Here is an 8,311-nt window from a genome sequence, read left to right on the forward strand (position 1 = left end):
CTGCCGCGCTGCCCGTCTCGGCCCCGCTGGGGCGGCTGAGGGCGGCCGACGCTTCTCGTGGGGCTGCGGGTCCCCGCGGCGCTCTCTGGGTCTCGGGGGAGGGGCCTTGGCTGGGCCGGCGAGGAGGTGTCCGCTCGTGGCGCGCGAGGCAGCGAGTGCTGGGAAGCGGCGGACGCGGGCTCCCGGGGCGGTGTCAGACACTGACGCTGCCAGCCCTGCCGCGGGCCACGCAGCCGGGCCGATACCAGCTACCTGAAGGTAGCTCCTGGGCGCCCGCTGCTGAAAGCCTCCCGGGCTCGTGTCCCTCCGCGCCGCGGCCCCGCACAGATACACGCGTGGGCGGGGAAGCAGTCGCTTTATTCGTCGTTCTCGCCAACCTCGCTAGAGCTCTCCCCGACCCGCATCGCCCCCCTTCACTCAGCAAGGTGGGGGGATGGGGGCTAACGACCTTTCCTAGTCATGACTGGAGAAATCCCTTTCCGAGGCCAAGGTACCGATCCCCCCGCTGTTTTTAATCCGGTCTCTCTCAAAACCGAACTGAATTAGCTGCTACGAGAATCCAGAGATTACAAATGATTTTCCGATTGGACCTTTTTTCCAAAGCGCTGCTGACAATAAAGTTTTGGCGGCAAGAAAGGGTGTGTTCCTGGCAATCTTCTTTTGCGCTTCACTGTATTTCTTTTTTTTTACAATGAACTGCCCTAGCGCTTGTTTTTCCTCATGGCCAAGTCAGGAGAGTTGCTTAAATACATTTTCTGTGTTACAAAGCTGTTGACAAGAGAGTTGGAGCAGCCTGCTGCGCCCACACCATGGTCTCACCGGCAGCCAGTGTGTGTAGCCTGTTGTAGATCAAGCAGGAAGCAGAAAGCAGAGGAAGAGAAGCTGAGTGACACTAAGGAGGCCATGGACTTCAATTTAAGGCACACCTGCCAAAAAGATTGGCCCTTGCTGCTTTAAAACTAGAAAGTCACACAAAACAAAGACAATGAATGGGTATTAATATAAATATATTTTTCTTAGTAATATTTCATAAAAGGTGAATATTCTTAGCCTTATTTTTTTCAGATCAAAGGCTGTATATGTATGTGTGTATTTCTTAGTCAGGCAGGGTTCTTTGAGTAGATGTGATATCTTTTATTAGACCACCTGAGTAGTTGGAAAAAAGTTCTTAGCAAGCTTTTGGGCACAGTCACCCTTCATCAGGCACAGGGAGTCTCTTAGTAGCATTTTATAAAAAGTGAATATTCTTAGCTTTCATTTGTCCTGAACCCAACTTAATATATGGGCTGGGTGGGGGATGCCTGATATAAAATAATTACTTTATAAGATATGTAATGGTGCTTATTTAATTGTGCAAAATACAGGAAACAAAAAGATAAGCTTCCTGCAGTGATTCAGTGGCCACATAAGTGTGTGTGTGTTTGTTATTATCTGATCACAGTGCAACAACACAAAGTGTTTGATCCACAGGTTGACATAAAGAAACAAATAAATTTAACTTTTAAAATATATTTATAGTTGCTTTATTATGCGATGTAATTGTAAGAAAAGTAATGTATGGTAGTTCCGTTCAGTTTTATTATACGATGTCATAGACTTAAGTGTGTGTCCTCATTTACTATATGGTTATAATTAAATGATAACTTATTGAAATACAGGCAAACCTGGGTCAGAACAAAGGCTATTTTAGGAATATAAAATATAATACAATATTCTTTTCCTATAACTATATATCTTCCACTTGCATTGGTGTATGTTGACTCTTTTTAATATAGCAGCACTAGCATACTTGCACTAGAATGCTAGATGATGCTGAGACAGTTTAGTTATAACATTTGTCCTAAAAAAGAGAGCGTGATCTCTAATGAATGGGCCAATATACCGCAATGTCAGTCAGAGATATGGAAATTCCCAGCTTAGGGTGGGTGGCCTTGAGCAAAGCTCTTCACCTCTTAGGCCTCTGTTTCCCTCTTTGTAAAATGGAGATAATGATCATAGAAACTAAGGCCTGGAAGGAACCTCAAAAGATCATCAAGTCCAACCCCCCTGCTCAGAATCATAGAAATTAAGGCCTGGGAGGGACCCTGAAAGATTGAATCCAACACACAGGCTCTGGGCAGGAAAACTGCTGAGATCAAATGATCCCAGCAAGGTGGCTGTCCAGTCTCCTCTTAAAGAAGTCCAAGGTTAGGGACTGCACCACCTCCTTGGGAAGTCTATTCCAGATTCTGGTTACTGTTATTGTAAAGAAGTTCTTCCTTATGGCCAACCTGAAACCATCCTCTAAAAATTTATGGCCATTGCTCCTTGTCCTCCCCTGGGACACCCTAGTAAACAGTTTTTTCTCCCAGCTCCCAATATTCACCGCTTACATACTTACAGGCAGCCACCATTCCCCCCTCAGTCTTCTCTTCCCCAGGCTGAATAGTCCCAGATCCCTTAGTCTTTCCTCATAAGGTTTGTCCTCCAGGCCCTTAATCATTCTTGTGACCCTTCTCTGGACCCTTTCAAGATTCTCCATGTCTTTTTTGAAGGGTGGCACCTAGAACTGGACACAGTACTCCAGCTGGGGTCTCACCAATGCCAAATAGAGAGGAAGTATCACTTCCTTAGCCCTGCTTGTGACATATTGGCTAATGCATCCCAATATGCTATTAGTTCTGTTGACTACAGCATTGCACTGGCAGTTTATGTTCATCCCATTATCAACCATAACCTGAGATCCCTTTCAGTCATCGTGCTGGCCAGGACATCTCCACCTAACCTATATTCTTGTCACTGGTTACTTTTCCCCAGATGAAGCACCCTGTATTTATCCTTATTGAACTGCATTTGGTTCCGCTCCACCCACCTTACCAGCTTGTTCAGGTCCACTTGGAACCATATCCTATCCTCTAGCATGACCGCTTTTCCCCATAACTTAGTATCATCTGCAGACTTGGCCAGCAAACTTTCCACATCCTCATCTAAATAATTGATAAAGATGTTGAACAGTACAAGGCCAAGAGCTGAACCCTGCAGGACACCACTGGCCACCTCCCGCCAAGACGATACAGACCCGTCCACTAACACACTCTGGGTTTGACCCCTTAGCCAGTTCCCAACCTACCTGACAGCAGACTATGTCAGCCAACAATCACAATCCCCCAGTTCTTTTATAAGATCATCATGGGAGACCATCTCAAATGCCTTTTTCAAATCCAAGTATATGACATCAACCTTGTCTCCCACACACAAGCAGTTTGTTACTTGATCATAGAAGGAGATGAGGTTGGTCAGACATGACCTGCCCACAACAAAACCTGGCTATCCTTGATAGTCCTGCCTTCTGCCAGTCTTTCTCAATTTTATTTTTTATTTAATTTGTGTCCACAGACAAATTAGTCAAAATTAATTCCAAATCCAAGTGTCCAGAACCATAAGTGGCCCTGCTACCAGCAAACATCCTCCACCCGCACCTGGGGCTTCAGATGTTTCCAAAACCTTTGTTGGGCCAGTCTCTCACAAATGGACTTCTTGATAATTTTTTCCAAAATTGTACCTGGTATTGAGGTAAAACTGACTGACCTATAGATTACCAGATCCTCCCTCTTCCTTTTTAAAGAGTGGCACCACACTGGCCTTTTTCCAGTCTTCCAGGACCTTTCCCAAGCACCATGAGTCTTCAGATACCTTCACCAATGATTCCACAATGACTCCAGCCAATTCCCTCAGTACTCCCGAGTGTAGTCCATCCAGTTCTGCCAACTTAAAGACATTCAGCTGCTCTAAGTGCTCCCTCACCAGTTTGACACTGACCATTGGTCCCTTCCCAGCATCCACCCAGTATCCAACCAGGCGGGCGACCACCATTTGTATGTAAGAACATGGATGCAAATTATTCATTAAAGAGTTTAGCTTTCTCCTGACTGTCTGTTATCAGCTGTCCCGTCCCATTCTGCAAGGACCCCGCATTTTCCTTGGTGTGGACTTCTTTCATATACTGTTTTGAGACTGACTGGTGAAAAGTGCAATGTAAATGCCAGATATTATTATTTAAACTGTAGGGAGGGCAGAATGTTTGAAACAAGAAAGATACAGAAGAGGAGGAAGTGGCATGAAGCTAGTGCAGCTGTGGGTAAAACCAAGGCCTCAGTTGAACATCCTATTGAATGTACTGTGCTGCTTCTACAGAAAAATGATTACTCCCTTCATTGTAGCACCTTTCTAGGTGCTAATGAAAATAATAATAAAGTATGGTCTTAATTCCCTTTTACAATAAAATGTATATTTTTAAAAGAGAAAAGCATAACTTATTTGTCATCTTTCAACAGTATCCAGAGGTCAAACAGGGCATGGTTTGGAAGTCTAATAGTCAGTCTGCTGAAGCATTGTATTTGAGCCTTGAGAATATGGTCAGTACCAAAAGAAATGTCCCAAAATTCAATACAGCACTTCCACTCCCATTGAAAGTGTGCAGAGGTGAGTATTTCAAAACAACATATCTTCCAAGGCCATGGGCATAATAGGGTTCATATTAATCACTGTCTTTGTAAAATACTTTAGGGTGTATTCGTGAAAAATATTGTTATTAGTCTTTGAAAATCCTCATAAAGAGCTTTGTGTGTTTGTTTATTGAGGCAGTAGATGATCTGACAAGAATGGTTGGGTTATAGCAGTACATATCTAACTCAGAAACCATTTATTTACAAACACACATTTGGGTCTGAATGATCTCTTTGAGCACATCACCTGGAACCCATCTTACCTGATGCCAAACACTTGATCATCACTTTGAAGATCTGGGTTGTTTTTTGTTCATGGGATAGATTGAGCATACTATGTTTAAGGTTACCAAGGCCTTCCTCAAGCACATATTTATAATGAAATGGCTTCCTCCTCATTTAGACATGTATATATATATGACCCAAATATATTGTGTTAGCGGAATCCGTTGCCTTTGTAAAAAAAAGATTGAGCAGAATCTGTTTTCTGTATTCAAAGACTGATATAGCACAGTTAATCACAAGGCCTTAAAGCCTTTTACAAAGATGGTCTATATCATTATCCCTATTTCACACATGGGGAAAAAAGAGGGGTACTGTGATTTTGTGACCCAGCAAAGCCAGTAATGGAATATATGTTAGGTTTCCTGAAATGCATTACGGGGCACTAGACCTCAAAACCATCAGTTGATTGTCAATACCTAACTGATTAGATCTATGTAGAGGTCTTACATTTCATTAAGCCAATGAGTTGCATTGTCATGCACGCATGGAACAGTCAAGGGTGTAGCAGGCAACCTGAGTTATGCTAAATCTCTTAGCCATAGTTTAGGCCTTCCCAGAACCAAGCAATACAATTCTACGGAGTGCCTTATATGGCAGTGGAAGAACTGAGTGCTGTGACTGGTACAGCCAGTGAACCAGGTATATCAGTTTCCCTAAAAGGAAATGAATCCAAAAACTGAATAGGATTGGAGTACCTTATCTAAAAAGATGATGTAAGGAACTTGAGGGTTGGACAATTTGGGATGAGAAAGTTATAAAAGTAATGGACAAATAAAGGGACAGTTGTGTGTTCGTGCTGTTACTCTGGGGAGATCGGGGGCAGTCATGGAGTTTCTGCTTGAACAGCAGGAAAGCCAGAACCAAACATCCCACACCCGAGGTTGGTACCACCAAAGGTCACTGCTATAATGTCTAAAGGTTAATCAGTTAGGTGTTAACAAATCAACTGATGGGGTTCTTTAGATCTGGATGTGTGCCAAGCAACTATCTTGATGTCACATAATCAGGCAGTGAAGGTGGGCAGTGTTCTTGAAATAATTTCATTGTTCTAGGGAATGTGTTTCTTAAATGGTTGTGGGACTATTGTTGACACACCAGTGCCCATTTTCTGCTGTCTACAAGGCTGCATAAACAGGAAGGGGTATTGCTCACTTCTTTTGCAGGCCTTGATAAACTATAGTGTTGTTCTTATACCTATGTGGGCTGCATAGACAAAAGTACACATTGAGGATATTCCATATTACAAATGTTCACACCTAGGTACTTTGTTTTCATATGTATATCAAGACATCAGATGAAATGAACTTCAGCCCACAAAAGCTAGTGCAACATGATGCATGCTCATGCCCACACGAACACACACACTTTGGTTAGTTTATAAGATGCTTATCTATCCTTCCTTTAACACACAGGAAAATAATGAGGGCTATATGTTCACACATCCTTGGTTCAGAAGGAAAGGTTATATCAATATTAAAAAATCCAATGCTAAAATAACAGGAAGGGATAGAGTGGGGATTCATAATTACACTGTTTGGCTGTTCGAAATGTCTTTCTTTCTATATTAAAGTTTCACATTGTGTTCTTTGTAGGAACAGGACAAGAAATAATGGATATACATTCCAGCAAGTGAGATTAAGATATTAGGAAGAACTTTCTAATTGTGGAGTTAGTTAAGGGTAGTAAATTACCTTAGAGAGGTTGCAAAATCTCCATCACTGAAGGTGTTTGAAACAGGAAAGATGCACTGAAATTTTTGCCAGCAAAAATCAATGGATTTTTTAGTCACTTGACACACGAGTCAGTACAAAAAAGAATGGGGGGATACATCACACCCAACAAATACATGGTAAGAAAAATCCAAGGAGTATGAGTAATGGCCTAGATCCAGATGTGCAGGCACATGCATTTCCCCAGGGACAAACAGCAGCAACACATGTACCACTGCTACATTGGTTTTTCTTGTTTTGCTTATTTTGTTTTGTTGGGGTTTTTTGTTTGTTTCTGCCTTGCTCTGTACTAAGAGGCATGCCCTCTCTCTACCTGGTATCTCTTGAGTCCTTATTAACAACCTTGTGCACAAGCAGGATGTTGGATATCATGTCCCTCCTGCTGTGCCTGTGGTAAGTTAGAGAGTTAATGTCTTGTGCTGCGTCAGGGTTGACTGTAGTTTTACTAAGAGGTTAGATTATGGTTTTGAATAGGATGGTAGATAGGGATGGTCCTGCCTCAGACAGAGGATTAGACTAGAATGATCTTTGGGGCTCCTTTCCATCCCTGCTTCTCTGTGATTTTTAACAGTTGTTTTCGACCTTTTTTAATTTGCAGACCCCTAAAAAAAATTAAATGAAGGTGCAAACCCCTTTGAATTGTAAGTGTGGGTATTCACACGCTTTTGATTGATTATAGTCGTTGTTCACAGACTCCTTAGACATGGTCTGCAGACCCCCAGGGGCCCGTGGACCAAAGGTTGAAAACTACTGTTCTATGACATTCAAGGTCTAGAGGATCTGACTTTTTTATGTCCCACCACTAACCTCTGTCCATGCCACAGCAATAAGCTGGTTACTGATGTACTACAACTGTCCATGATTATTTTGGAGGTCTGCACAAATCTCCACCCCAGAGTGCTGAGGGAATTAGCAGAGGTCATTGCAGGACCCCTGGCATGGCTTTACGAGCACTCATGGTGCTCTGGCAGGGTGCCAGAGGACTGGAAAAGGGCCAATGTGGTTCCCATCTTCAAAAAAGGGAGGAAGGAGGACCCAGGAAACTATAGGCCAGTCAGTCTTACCTTGATCCTGGGCAAGCTTTTTGAGAGAATTATCCTGGCGCATGTCCGCGAGGGGCCAGCAGGGGAGGTTATGCTTAGGGGCAACCAACACAGGTTCATTAGAAGCAGATCCTGTCAGACCAACCTGGTGGCTTTCTATGACCAGGTCACAAAATCCTTAGACACAGGGGTAGCAGTGGACATGGTCTTTCTGGACATCCACAGGAGGCCTCAAATGCCTCTACACAAATGCTCGTAGTATGGGAAACAAGCAGGAGGAACTCACCCTCCTGCTAGCTGACACCAGCCTGGACATAGTGGGGATCACTGAAACGTGATGGGACTCAACGCATGACTAGGCGGTGAATGTCAAGGGCTATAGGCTGTACAGGAGGGACAGGATAGGAAGGAGACGTGGGGGTGTGGCACTCTACATTAAGGAGGAATACACATCCTCGTCAATTAACAAGGAGTCAGAGGAAGGGAACTCTGAAGTGCTTTGGGTTAGCGTACAAGGCAGTCAAGGGGAAAGAGACTTAACGGTGGGGGTCTACTACAGACCTCCCAACCAGGGAGAAGAGCTTGACCAGGAATTCTTAGGTCAGCTCACAGAGGTAGTAAAGTCTAAGGATGTGGTAGTCATGGGGGACCTGAACTTCCCGGACATCTCCTGGGAAGAGCAGTCAGCCAGGTCTGACCACTCACATAGGTTCTTAGACAGAGTGCAGGACCTCCATCTAACCCAGGAGGTGCACAGCCCCACCAGGGG

This window comes from Gavialis gangeticus, unplaced genomic scaffold (genome assembly GCF_001723915.1).
Source record: "Gavialis gangeticus isolate Ggan-Ray unplaced genomic scaffold, GavGan_comp1, whole genome shotgun sequence".
Lineage (NCBI taxonomy): Eukaryota > Metazoa > Chordata > Crocodylia > Gavialidae > Gavialis > Gavialis gangeticus.